The sequence below is a fragment of the Triticum aestivum genome, chromosome 7B, assembly GCF_018294505.1.
Source record: "Triticum aestivum cultivar Chinese Spring chromosome 7B, IWGSC CS RefSeq v2.1, whole genome shotgun sequence".
NCBI classification, from domain to species: Eukaryota; Viridiplantae; Streptophyta; class Magnoliopsida; order Poales; family Poaceae; genus Triticum; species Triticum aestivum.
The window spans coordinates 611,853,092-611,868,224 of NC_057813.1; positions in this window are offsets into that span (position 1 = coordinate 611,853,092).

Genomic DNA, 15,133 nt, shown 5'->3' on the forward strand with positions numbered 1-15,133 from the left:
CGAGGTTAGGAGCAACTAGGAGTCCAGTGGACAAGCTGGTTTGGTCAGGGGATCAGGTTCACAGTGCAAACCAAAAATTCATGCCAAAACAGATCCTGCCCATAAGGTGTTTGGCAAAATGCCAAGGGTACTTAGGCAAGTCTTGGAGTGGTCAAAAACTCCAGATGGAAGTCTCTTTAGATGTACAAGAGGGTGGTGAGGTTAGTTGGCCAAAAGCAGAAACTTGCTAGTGTAAGTTTAGCAAAACTACAATTCTGGACAAGAAATAAATAGCATTATTTCATGAACTAAAAATGATCCAAAAGGTGCATGCTCCTGGACTTAAGGGTTTAACATGGAGGACTACAAGTAGGAGAAATAATCAAGGGTTAAAGAGCAAGTAAAAACATGGTTGCTGTACAAACCATCAAGTTAGTCCAGAATGGAAATGAGGTTGATTCACTCAATATTTTTAAAGAACAGCACTAGGTTTTTGCATAATGTGAAATCTTAGGCCATTACCATCATCCCATAATTTTGGTGGGGGCTAGAAAGAATTATTTAAAGGAGTTGTAGTGCAAAATGCACTCTGGACCAGAGAAGAAAAAAATTGAGTGTAGGGCTCAAAATATTTCATGAATGAAATATATTTTTGCATAAAAGTGATTTAAAAACATCACATGACATCTCCAAATTTTGGTGAAATTTTTAGTTAAATATATCAAAAGGTTGTAGTTCAAAAAGAGCTCCAAATTTTTTTTAAACAACTCATTTTAATGAATAAAGTTCAGGGTGAAATAATTTTATAATTAAATCTCCTGATTGAGAGATGTTTTTAAATGAGAGGGAAAATAAGTCCAATATATTTTGGAAGGATCCACTTGGGAAAAACTCCTTAATATTAAAAGAAAAGTTTTGAAATCAAAAGAGATATACTTGCATGCAAAAATTTTAAACTCTTGGCAAAATTTTAATCACTAAAACCTGGTTAAATTTTTGGGGTGTTACATTCTGTCCGGCCAAGGCGTGGATAGCGCCCCAAATTCGGCCTTCCGAAACCGAGGGGCTTCGCAGAAATTTAAAATTATAGAATTCTATGGCTAAGTGAGAGTGTTCAAGCATTATAAGTCCGGTTGCCTTGTTCGTTGTGTTGAGCGCCTCCCTAGATGGACCCAAAAACTAGGGGCCGACGACTTGCCATCTCTCAAATTTGATAAACAGCTACACAGAAGGTAATATTTTAAATTAACAAGCGTTTCTTAGCGCATATGAACCAAGTTTTCAGCGCACGGGATAACAAAATGCGAGTCTACTCAAATATTACATCTTTGGAGCACTCACCCGCAATAGTGCGGGCGCCCTTCAGCACACTCTTATAATACATCTCGGGTGTACGATACTCCTTGCCCTCTGGTGGTGGGTCCGTCACAAGCTTCTGGGCATCCAACTTGCCCCAGTGCACCTTTGCGCGGGCAAGGGCCCGACGGGCACCTTTAATACAGGCAGAGTGCTTGATGACCTCAACCCACGGGCACGCATCCACCAGCCACCGCACCAGGCCGAATTAGCTCCCAGGCATGGCCTCCTTAGGCCATAGCCGAACTATGAGGCCCTTCATGGCCTGTTCGGCCGCCTTGTGGAGCTCAACCAGCTGCTTCAGCTGGTCGCTAAGGGGCATCGGATGTTCGGCCTCTGCATACTGAGACCAGAAGACCTTCTCCGTCGAGCTCCCCTCCTCGGCCCGGTAGAATGCGGCAGCATCAGACACACTGCGAGGAAGATCTGCGAACGCTCCTGGAGAGCTCCGAATTCGGGTAAGCGACAGGTAATTAACACTCACATGCTTACTTTGCATGAAAAATGCCTTACCCGCTGCTATTTTCTTTACCGCCTCGATCTCCTGGAGGGCCTTGTAGGCTTCGGCCTTAGCGGCTTTGGCACTCTCAAGAGCCGTTGCAAGCTCAGACTCTCGAGTCTTCGAGTCACGCTCCAGGCTCTCATGTTTCTGCATGAGATCCTGGAGCTCTTGCTGTACCTCCGCCACCCGCGCCTCCTGTTTCTCTCGCTCGGTACGCTCCGCAGCCGCACTGCATTCGGCCGCGGCCACCGACTCCTTCAGGGTCGCCACCTCCTTAGTGGCCCCTGCAATACCCCAGTTATCCTTGTCATTTTTCTTGCAACCAAATCCTTTTCTGTAAGGTACAATTTTCATAAGGTATTACTCACCTTCTTTTTCCTCGAGCTGCTTATTGGCATGGCCGAGCTCATTCTCAGACCGCTCGAGGTTTTCCTTCGAAATATTGACCTCCGCGGTCAGTGCGGCAGAGGTCAGCAGCACAGCCTGCAATCCCATATTGACATATTTTCATGACTCCTGCGTTTATCTTTCTAAAGATCCTCAGTCTAGCTTTTCTTTCCGAACACCGAACCGAGCATCAGGGGCTACTGTCTATGCGGTACCATTTTACATATATTGAAATTCTTACCTCAAAGCCTGTTAGAAGGCTGCTGCAGGCTTCGGTCTGCCCGCTCTTGGCGAGCTGAACCTTCTGAATCACCGCACTCATAATAGTGCGGTGTTCCTCTTTGATGGAACCTCCAGCAAATGATCCAGCACCTCCGGTTGGACGGAGGCAGCCGGCGTCACGGTCTTGCCCTTCTTACGAAGGGGTCTCCCGCCGGACTCCGGAGCCACTATGGGTTTCGGGGCTGAGTCCGGTGCAAAGTCCGGGAGGTTGTCCTGTGACACCTCCGGGGCCCTCTCCTCCTGGTGGGTCCCTTCCTGGGATCCCACCTCGGCATCGTCCGCATCACGGGGGGTGGAGGCAATCGGAAGAGAATCCACATCCGACGCCCCTAAGGACCCGCTCGACAAAGTGGGGAGATCATCCTTAGGCAGACTGCAGGGTTGTATGCGGCATTAGAAAGACATTATGTGGCGAAAAATAAAGACCTTGAAGTTATTCGGGAGTCCGGTTACTTATGATCTCGCCAGAGGCTTGGTCCTTGGAAGCCAGTCCTCGTCGTCGTCATTGGCGTTGGCGGAACAGTCCGGGGGAAGAGTTTTTCCCCTCTTGGACCCTTCGGCCTCCCTTGCTGGGGAAGCCTTCCTTTTCTTCCCTCCCCCGCTGGGGGAGAGGCTTTCTTCTTCTCCTCCTCGCCTTGGTGGGAGGAGTCGGCCTCGGATTCATCGTCTGATAGCACCTGAAAACGGGAACTCCTCCGAGTCCGCGTGGCCTTCTTCTTGGCCTTCTTCTCCGGCACCACGTGGGGTGCCGGAGCCAGCAGCCCCGTTAGGCGGGCGTCAGCTGGGTCCTCTAGCAATGGGGCCGGACAGATTGCATGTGCGGCCTTCTTCAGCCATTCCTGTCAAAGGAAAGGGAGTTTAGATCCCGCATAGAGTCAAACAATGAATAACAAGCGTCCCTTAAACGACAAAATCATTTACCTCATCAGCCGGGCGCTGCGAGCGGAATCCGCGATCTTCGGTAGCGGATGCGGGAGCTTCGGCGCCCTTGAACAGCACCTTCCAAACATCTTCGTACGTAGTGTCGAAGAGCCCGCTCAGGGTCTGGTGCTGCGCCGGATCGAACTCCCACATGTTGAAACCCCGTCGTTGGCACGGGAGAATCCGGCGGATGAGCATGACCTGGACTACGTTGACGAGCTTGAGCCTCTTGTCCACCAGCTTCTGGATACAGGCTTGGAGTCCGGTCAGCTCCTCCAAACTCCCCCAGATCAGGCCACTCTCTTTCCATGAGGTGAGCCGTGTAGGGATGCCGGATCTGAATTTGGGGTCCGCCGCCCAATCGGCGTCACGCGGCTCGGTGATGTAGAACCACCCCGATTGCCACCCCTTGATGGTTTCCATGAAAGTACCCTCCAGCCACGTAACGTGGGACATCCTGCCCACCATGGCGCCTCCGCACTCCGCTTGGCTGCCCTTCTCAACCTTCGGCTTGACACTGAAGGTCATGAGCCACAAGCCGAAGTGGGGCTGGATGCAGAGGCAGGCCTCGCACATGACCATAAACGCCAAGATGTTGAGGATAAAATTTGGGGCCAGATCATGGAAATCTAGGCCGTAGTAGAACGTGAGCCCCCGGACAAAGGGATGAAGTGGGAAGCCCAGTCCGCGGAGGAAATGGGGAAGGAATACTACCCTCTCATGGGACCTAGGGGTGGGGATGAGCTCTCCCTCGTCGGGGAGCCGATGCGCGATATCGCTGGACAAGTATCCGGCGCTGCGCAGCTTCTGGATATGCCCCTCCGTGACGGAGGAGGCCATCCACTTGCCTCCCGCTCCGGACATATTTGTAGAAGGTTGAGGCGAGATGTGCGGGCTTGGGCGCTAGAGCTCGAGTTCGCGGAGATGGATAAGCCAAGGAGGAAGAAGGCGCGGGTAAAAGGATTGGATCTTTATCCCCTTATATGGGCGGACGGAAACATGCGTCCCCACCGGCCTGATAAAACTCGCTTATCTCCCAAGCACCGCAATTAATGGCGCGGTTGGGTTACCCACGTCCGTATTGATGGGAATCCCGGAATAAGGGGAACACGATCTCTGCTTCGACAAGACGTGCCAAGGAAACCGCCTCGCTAAATGCGCTGAGGTGGAACAATAAAAACAATTTGAGTAAAGGCTTGGAAGTGGTGTGACGTCACGCCGCAGAATAGGTCAGCAGATTGATCTTGTGTAATATTTTTCTCTCTACGGTGGTATGTGGAATTTATTTTTGCAGAGCCGGACACTATCCTGGTGTTCACAATCTTCTATAAATTATTCGGAGGAGGAACCCGCCCTGCAATGTCGAAGACAATATGCGCGCCGGACTCGTCGTCATTGAAGCCTGGTTCAGGGGCTACTGAGGGAGTCCCAGACTAGGGGGTGTCCGGATAGCCGAACTACCATCATCGGCCGGACTCCAAGACTATGAAGAAACAAGATTGAAGACTTCGTCCCATGTCCGGATAGGACTTTCCTTGGTGTGGAAGGCAAGCTTGGCGATACGGATATGTAGATCTCCTACCATTGTAACCGACTCTATGTAACCCTAGCCCTCTCAGATGTCTATATAAACCAGATGGCTTTAGTCCATAGGACGAACAACAATCATACCATAGGCTAGCTTCTAGGGTTTAGCCTCCTTGATCTCGTGGTCGATCTACTCTTGTAACCCACATCATCAATATTAATCAAGCAAGACGTAGGGCTTTACCTCCATCAAGAGGGCCCGAACCTGGGTAAAAACATCGTGTCCCTCGTCTCCTGTTACCATCCACCTAGACGCACAGTTTGGGACCCCCTACCCGAGATCCGCCGGTTTTGACACCGACAGTTAGCATCATGTTGGAAGTTTTATTCATGGTCAAAAATTGAACAACCAGCCAGTTAACATCATGCTGATCAACATTCATGCATAGCACATCTTCATATGATGCACAGTCAAAATGCCCACACAATGTCGAGTGCGCGAAACACAGAGAAAACGAGGGACGAAGTTTTAGCAAGTGTTGGACGTGGTGTGCGTAGATGACAATGGGGACCCACATGTCAATAAAGGCAGAGGCAAAAAATTTGGAGATATTTTCCCTACATAAGTAGAATCGAACCCGGGCAGAACAGCTGTTGGGTAGTGTCACTTGGCCACTAGGCTAGTTCAGTAGTTTCGTTAGTAATGAGGCACTTCCTCAGGTGGTCGGATCCCCTCCTGCACCTTTGTGAGCTCGCCGAGACACTGCTGTCTGCCCTTGTGAACATGTTGAACAAAAGAGAGGAATCTGGAGAGGACTGTACGTGGAGAGGCAGACAGTCGGGACCCACTAGGTCTATGGCCGTACGCAAGCAAGTGCCTCATCGAAAAAATACTTCCTCCTAATGCTACACTGACATTGGGGCCCACGGGTTTGTCAACATAGTTGCATTTTTTAGGTGCTTCAACGTAGTTACTATAGGAGATAAATTCACAACGAAGCCGGGGAGCAAGTATCAGCTGGGTTTTGGGCTGCCCCGTCTAGGCTTTCATTTTTAACATGCGCAGCCCACGACCTCCGATGGGAGGTCCATAGGCCTGTTTGTATTTTCTTGAGGTCCTTCATGTATAGACCGGCCTATGGACCTCCCATCCGAGGATTGATTTTTCCTGAAACATCGGAATCCGAATTTATGTATTTTTTTGAAGAAAACTTAGAGGTTTGTTCTATTTTTCTATATAAGAATAGGAACGCCAGGTCCAACTTATGTTTCCATTCTAACTATATTATATATATTTAAATTATTTTATATGTTATATATTATTTTTATTGTCATCAAATATTTAACAGATACTTACATATGTAAGAAAACAATATCCCACATCTTATTAACTTATAAAAATAATTTCTTAACAATAAAATCCTGGATTGTTTTGGCACGAAAATCCTACTAATTGTGTACAAAAGCTTGGTAAGATTTAAGGACGAATGTAATAATATCACTTATTATTTAAATATATTTATAACAAAATGCTCAACCCCTTTTTATTTTTTGATAATATTGCTGGCCCAACCCAACATTATAATTAGAATCGGCCCAGCAAAATCATGTATTTCGAGAAAGTGCAAATGGCCTGTAATTTTTTAGGAAATAAAATAAATGGGCCGCATGGACGCTACATTATTTGTTCACCCAGCCCAGCTAATGGACTGTAATTCAAAAAAAGATCAAATTGACTGTAAATTCTACCGTGCAAAAAAAAGACTAAATTCTGAAAAAATGTGTTGAATACGTCCCACATTTTTGGAGGCTGAAATGTGGGCCAATAGGTCCAAGCCAACGCAAGTTGTTCTCAATTTAGTCAACAAATGATTCTGACATGTTAGCCGTTGGATTTACCTCCAACGATCGGCATCCATCTTCAATTTCTCGTCTTCTTCCTCCAGCGCCACCGGGACCACCTCCCGCCTCCTGCTCCTAGCAGCTCTGCTTAGCACGCTTCGCTATGAAGCGCTACTGCACCGTTGGCCAGGCCATCCCTCCACCCCTCCGCACCTGCTATTCTTCTCCACCGACTGCCGAACCACACTGCACTAGAACCAGTTAACCCTCGTACACCTCTCCGTCTGCGACTCTACTCCCGCGTCTTCCCATCTCTGACTCGTTGCTGTCCGGGGCCACGCCGCTGTCCACCACCTTGGATGCACTCGGCGTGGTGTGGTCAATGTGGTCAACGAAGGTCCACGGCCGCACACAAGGAAATGCCTCCTTATTACACGCAAAATAATTATTCCTCCACCTGACATCTGGGAACCACCGGAAAGTGCCTCTGTATTTCGCAAAAATAACGTGCCCCCCGCTGACAGGTTGGACCCACCAGCTATCTTCGCATGCAAGGAAGTGCCTCCTTATTACGCACAAAATAATGAATACTCCCCGTGCCAGCTGGAACCCAGCATAGTGGTAGGCTGGCTTGTGGGCCTACCAAGTTGACGGGGATGGTGGGCTTTGTCAACTTAGTCAATATGAACGATACTAGCTCCTGTTACCGTACGATGTTCATCCAACGGCCATAGTGCTTCTTGAACCTCTGGTCTTCTTGCTCCAGCCGCCCAAACCAGCGTCGGTCGTGCCGCGTGCTCCTGCCTCCCATGGCCGGTTGTGATGCCGCGGAGGCATCACCGCCCCATACTACTCCCACCGCTGGACATGCCATCCCTCTACTCACCCATACCCGCTGTTATTCTGCAGCGACGGCAGCCTCACACCACAGCCGAACCAGTGAACCCTCATACTCCTCTCCGTGCGGGCTCCCACTGCCGCATATTCCCCGGCTCCGTGTTGTCTGCTTCCTAGGCCTCGCCATCGTCCACCGCCCTGGTGCTCTCTGCGCGGCATGGTCAACGTGGTCAAGGAACGACTTCCATCGGAGTACTGTACGTGGAGAGGCTGACAGCTGGGTCCATGGCGGCCGCAAGGAAGTGCCTCCTTATTACGCGCAAAATAATTATTCCTCCACCTGACAGCAGGGACCCACCGGACGGGCCACCATATTTCGTGAAAAAAATGATTCACCCTCTGACTATTGGGACCCACCAGCCACATCTTCGCACGCAAGGAAGTGCGCCCGGGCAAAAAAACGATTCTCCCCCTGACTGCTGGGACCCACCATCTACATCTTCGCATGCAAGGAAGTGCCTGACAGTCGGGACCCACCTACTCAAAGCGTACGTAGCATTGTTATTCTGGTAGTGAACGTGTATGTACATACTGGTGGATGTAGAAGCACACACATGTCGTAGTAGAGGCGCACACGTAGCATGTACATGTACGTACAGCGGCCAGTGTGAAAGAAAGAAAATACGGCCACGTACATACATATGGGAGGGGTCTCGAACGCCTACTCATGCATACGTATGGCCAGGGCTCGTGTACATGGCTGGGTCGAAACAAACAAACTGCATCGTCTCCATGTTCATGGGGAGGCAACGGAATGCATCGTGTTCATGGGGAGGCTACAGAATGCGTCGTGTTCATCGGGAGGCAACAGAACGCGTGGGAGCCAACCGGCTTGGACGGAACAGGCGATGGAAACGAGGCCTGGCATACCGCAGAACGGAGGAAACGGCCTTGTGTTCGACCGGCCACGTTCGAAACGGGATCCTGTTCATTGGGAGGGGTCTGGCGTACCGAAATACGGAGGAAACAGACTTCCTATGGTCGAAACAGGGGTACTGTTGATCGGGAGGGTTGTGGCGTACCGCAAAACGGACGAAACGGACTTGTGTTGGAGCGCTACGGTCGAAATGGGGGTCCTGCTCATCGGGAGGGGTGTGGCATACCGCAAAACGGGACTCTACAGGATACTGTCCATCTCCACCGTCGACCTCCTCCAGCCTCCACGGGATATTGTTCATCCATCGTCGACCTCCTCCAGCCTCCACCTACGACTATTCATCCACGGGCTCCTGCTCATCCAGCCTCCACCGCGCGCTACTCCACCGGCTACTGTTCAACCACCCCTCTCCACGGGCTCCTGTTCAACCACCCCTCCACGCGCTACTATTCATCCACCCCTCCACCTTCTACTATTCATCCACCCCTCCACGGGGCCGTCCTGTTCGTCCAGTGCTCCACGGGGTCCTGTTCATCCAGCACCAACCGGCTCGATCGATCGGGGTCCCATTCATCCACAGGTAACGCCACGGGGTCCTGTTCATCCACCCCCACCGATCACTATTCATCCAACCCCCCCTTCCCCCCCCCCCCCCGCAACACTCACTATTCATCCAAACCGCCCTGCAACACTCACTGTTCATCGAGAGGCAGCATCGATCGGCTTCAGTTAGCAGCAGTAGCGAAGGAATCGCCCGATTGCTCGGGTTCAGTAACGCGTAGCCTGCAGTGCAATCGCTCGGGTTCAGTTAGAGCCCAACGCCTTGCTCAAGTTCAGTTAGAGCCAACGCCTCCCACACACACGCGTACATGTACGGGAGAAACGCGGATCGCTAAGCCCCCGACCACCCACAGTAACCGGGAACTCGCCGAAATTTTCCTCGCCCTTGCTTTTACCACAGTTTTTTCCTTCATGGACGGCCCAAAGAATGTCATGCAGCTGCGTCTCCGACCCGCCCAGCACGAAAAGCTCATTTTCTGTCATGATTTTTTGTCATAGAAGTAGGAGCCCACCACATCTATGATGATACCAGGTTTTGTCATAATTATCGTCATAGAAGTGTCATAAGTATGACAGGAAAACAATTCGTTCGGCCCAAAATGTCACGGATGTGTCCTTTTTTTGTAGTGCTTGCTGGTTTGCACAATTCTTAGAAACATTTTATAGTTGCATATTTAGTAGCAATTCTGTTGCAACTCAATTTCATCATTTTGTTCACACATTACGAGAACCGGGCATACAATTGTTCGACAACTAAATATTAAACGATTTGCCAACAAAAGCACAAATTGCAACCATTTTTACACAGTGCATTAACTAATTCAAGGAAAACAACTTAGAAAACATAAAGCATAGTTGTTGAATGTGTCCACTTTTGGCCCCTAAATTGCTCAAAAACCATCATTCTATTCCCTTTTCCCTTTTTTGATACAAACGATACAAGAGAATCACAGCAGCCTGAGTGGACACACACCAGCAGTGTGCTCTGTAGATTGGCAGTGGCTGCATTTGTTTTTCTTCTTTGGGTGTAGCTCCAGCGCTGATTTGTACCGTCGACTCTTCGCCCTACCCTTTGTAGTAGACCTTGGAGGATCCATAGGGACAAAATCATCATAGGCCTGTGCCGGGGATGCAGCCTCCAACGGGGTAGGACCATCACGATCTTGTGTTTGATCACCTGTGGAATAATCATATAAAAAGTTTAGTTTTTTTTCGCGCAACCACGATTGATGTTCTCTACAACCACACAGCTTATGTTGTGTAACTAATTGGTTGTTGTGTGCAAATTAAGTTTAAAAGAAAACCTGTAGTAGCACGGTCCATCATGGCACTTGGGTGGTAATCACCTGTAGCCAGAACAGTAAAAAGCAAGTTAGTTGTTTGTCTTGATGCTTGAACTAACAGAGCGCGCGCAACTGGGTAGCCTGTTATGTGCAACTAGGCACCATGATGTGTGCAACTAAAATCACACACACACTTGCTTGGGGAGTTGGGGCGGGTAATTACCTGGATGACGAGGCCCCTGAGTACTCCCTGTAGGGCCATTGCGAGGAGCACGCGGGGCACTGCTTGTTGGGCCAGGCAGGGAGGAGGTGGAGGACCATGCCATGTAGGGCCTAGAGGTGGAGCAGGTCCTCGAGGGTTTCCGTCAACTATAGCCATAAAAGGAAAAAACAGTTAGTTGTGCAACTGGGTAGCCTGTTCTGTGCAATTGGGCACCATGATGTGCGCAACTGAAATCACACACACACTTGCTTGGGGAGTTGGGGCAGGTAATTACCTGGATGACGAGCCCCTTGAGTACTCCCTGTAGAGCCATTGGGAGGAGCACGCGGGGCACTGCTTGTTGGGCCAGGCAGGGGAGGAGGTGGAGGACCATGTTGTGTAGGGCCTGCAGGTGGAGGAGGTCCTCGAGGGTTGCCATCAACTATAGCTATAACAGGAAAAACTAGTTAGTTGTTTATATTTTGATGCTCGAACTAACATAGCATGCGCAACTGGGTAGCATGTTTTGTGCAACTGGGCACCATGATGTGTGCAACTAAAATGACACACCTAGTTAGACGGGGTGTTGGGCAGGTGATTACCTTGATGATGAGGCACGTGAGTACTCCTTGTAGGGCCATTGGGAGGAGCATGTAGGCCACTTCTTGTTGGGCCAGGCGGGGGAGGAGGTGGTGGAGCATGCCATGTAGGGCCTGGGCCTGGAGGTGGAGGAGGTCCACAAGGGTTGCCATCATCTGATGGCACCATACCAACAGCCGTTTTTTTCTTTTTCTTGGACTTGTTCAGGTGGCCGATCTCGGTACATGCTCTGCGCATATGCCTGTATACAATAGCTTGTGCTGCATCAGAGCCACTCGCAAACTTTGCTAATTTCCAAAAATCGTATATCATGTTCCTCTCCCTTATTTGCTTCTTTGATTGAGGAGGCATTTCATCCGGTTGCTCATACCCAGTCCCTGGCGCACTAGGTACAACAGTAGGTGTCCACCGTCTTAACAGGTACCTTTCCGGTATGACATCAACTCCAATATGGGTGAACACCTTGAGGATGTGGCAACAGAGGATGTCGTCCTTGTCCATTTTACAGCACTCACACAAATAGGAACCCTCCTCCACCCTTGCCTGCACCAAGTAGTTTTGAGAACCATATTTGGCAACAAATTCCTGGTTCGGTCTGAGCTCGAAAATATCAGCACCAACTTGGAACGCATTATAATGTCCAATCAGCTCAAACTCTTCTCTGAACTTGCGGTAAAGGTCCCTAGTGTAGGTTTCGTAAGCTTGCTTGTCTATTGGGAAATTGGACCATAGCTCAATCTCAAGGTGTTGTGTCCTATAATCATTGCAGCCTTCCTTGGCAAGGATGTGGTTCTGAATTTTTTTCATATTGCTTGACGAAGTTCAGCATCGAGTTGTGGAGGTTCACATATCTTTTTAGGACGGCGTTGAACCCCTCACTACGCTTTCTAGACTGCGGGAAGGGGAAGAACATGTGTTTGAAATAGCATGCACCCAAGTTGACTTGTATTCGTACAACTTCTCAAAGTGTGTGTGCGTCATAGCCTCGTACTTCATCATTAACCCAGCCCAATTATGTTCAAACTCGTCTGGAGTGAAGCTGAAGTCAACACAGTAGTTTAAATCATCAGAGAGCCCTGGATTCCAGCACAACAACCTACCAACCTTTTCATGTGCCTTCTTTAAGATGTGCCATCGACAACATTGGTGCACGGTGATTGGAAAGATGCTCTGTATTGACGGCCTCATTGCACCATCCTGATCGGTTATGAAGTTGTCGGGAGGTTTGCCACCCATAGCCTCTAGGAATGCTTGGAAGACCCAATCAAAGCTCGATGCCAACTCCTGCCTCACAAACACGCAGCCGAGAAAGAAACAATGGCCATGTCAGTTTATTCCAATGAAGGGTGCGAAGGGCATATTATACATGTTGGTCATGTAGGTAGTGTCAAACGATATGCAATCGTGGTATGCCTCAGCATAAGCTTTTCGAGCTAAGGCATCCACCCAAATATGTTGACAACTTTGTCCTCTTCATCATATTTTACCTTATAGAAGAAGTCTGGATTGGTTTTCTGTATATCCTTGAAGTGCGCAAGTGTCTCAATCATGTCACCCACCTTTGTGTCATCTCTACGGAAACTTGTACACAGATTTGTTATTGCCTTTGGTCCGAACGGCACCATCATCTCAGATTCGTAGAACTCTGCCATTATATGCATCATATGTCCTGCATAATACAAAAAGAAAACAATAAATCCTTTCTTAGTCGCATGAATGCGCACATCCAGGTGCACAGTAATAGGACATGTGTTGGGATAGAAGATAATTGCAGGAAATGGACACCTAGCTGTACCTTTTTAAAAACACTTTACACTTTGTATACAGGACATTATGTAGTTGCACACTGAAGGTAATCTAGTTGCACAACAAACACCAAAGTGATATAGAAACAGCATGGGAAGTTGGACACCAGTTGCATAGTTAAGACATTTCAGGTGCACAGGAGTACTATAACAGTTGCACACTGGACTGCCTAGAGGGAAACTTAATTCTGTAAGGGATATAGAAACACACTTGTAGTCAAGTTGCAGTTCCACAATATGCGCAAAAACTCCTTTTAATAAGGTGAGATTCCTTGGTGGGATCTCAAGTATTTGGACAAAGAAGGTTTGTTCACCAGCGGATGATTGTGGTCATGAACGAAGTGTGTCACCTCCCATTGCCCATCTATCAGCTTCACCAACATTTTTGCCTTGCATTTAGTCTATTTTATTGTCTCGCATTTCCGTTTCTTCTTCTTCTTACTAGGACCAGCCTCCTCTTCAGCAAAGATTGGAGGTTCATCTTCCATTTACTCATCACTGTCAATAGGTTTTGGATCTAGAATAGGGTCTAGGACAGGAGGAGCCTCAGCTCCTCCATCATCAGCTTTGGGCTTCTTGAACTTGTTGCAGCAAAACTGTTGTTTTACCAATACATTGGTGTGAGGTGTCCACCTAGAGGTGTTCATCTTGATAGAGAAACCCATCGGTAGGGCGTAGCTGTTGTAGTGATCCTTAGCAATTTGAAGGCTGTCAAACCTCATGCCAACATAGGGTTCCATAGGTTGAGAACCAGCCTCATCCTCTCCTTCTTATCCTTGCACAGCTCCGTCAACATCCCCAGCTCCTAGCTCAGTCCTGGTTGGACCAGGAACATTTCTCGCGGTTCCCGTGTCATCAAGAGTATGGCTCTCTGACTGCAAAGACACCACTACAGGGGCACCACGGGTTGATGACTGTCCTGTCACATTGTCATGACCCATAGGGTTACCACCACGACTTGCCTGCGTGTAGTAAACAGATTGCCCATTTTCTGTCCAATTCCTTGTGGTATGTTGGGTTGCTGCTGATCCATATCATGAGGAAGCTCATTGAGATCGGGAGGCAACTCATTAAGATCAAGCATTTTTTTCCTTTTTTTGGATGCTGCCACACACTCCCTACACACAAAAAAAGAAGATGGTGATGTCATCAGTTGTTAACCATGAAAGAGTGTTTCAAACAACCTCAAAAATTAGTAAATAGGCAGTTGCACACCATCTTTATTATAACAGTTATGCATTTTTTTGTTTGCACAGAGTTGTTATGTTAGTTGCACAGTTTGCAGTAAATAGATGGCAAGAACATGACTTCTTTTTACTCTTGAGTTTTTTGACTTTTTTCCTCTGTTTGTTGCAATGATCTGCCGGTTTTCTGTTTGGCAAGGAGCTGATTCATATTTTTTCCACACATAATTTGATGCTACATTTGAGACACAAAATCCAGGTGTAAGAAGAAGGAAGAATTGGATGACAGATTATAGTTATATGTTTTCATCGCTATTTATGTTTTCAATTCTAGTATATTGAACATATTTTTACACTATAGATTTTGCAATAGGTGTGGGACCAGAATATATGTGTGGGACAAGATTATATGCGTGACTATTTTAATATGGTTTGTGGCTTCATTAGCTATGGACAAAAGTTCTTGTGTTTTTGCTGTCATACTATAGATTTCTGGTTTTCGCTAGAATAGATGTCTCAGTTGCGAGGATGCATTTTTCAGTTGGCCAGCATGCATGTTCAGCTGGACAGTCAATGTGTTTAGTTGGCTAGAATAGATGTCTCAGTTGGCCAGGATGCATTTTTTCAGTTTTGGCCAACATGCATGTTCAGTTGGACAGTCAATGTGTTCAATTGGCTAGAATAGATGTCTCAGTTGGCCAGGATACATTTTTTCAGTTTTGGCCAACATGTATGTTTAGTTGGCCAGAAAACATGTTTTTATTGCACATATACTTCAGGTTTTCTAAAGTGTTCACTCTCAAATATCCAGTACATGTGGCATACAATGCATGTTTTAGTTTGGCTAGCATGCATGCTAAGTTGCCAGAATACAGGTTCAGTCGGCTGGAATGCATGTTCAGTTGCACATTTATGAATTTTTCATTGC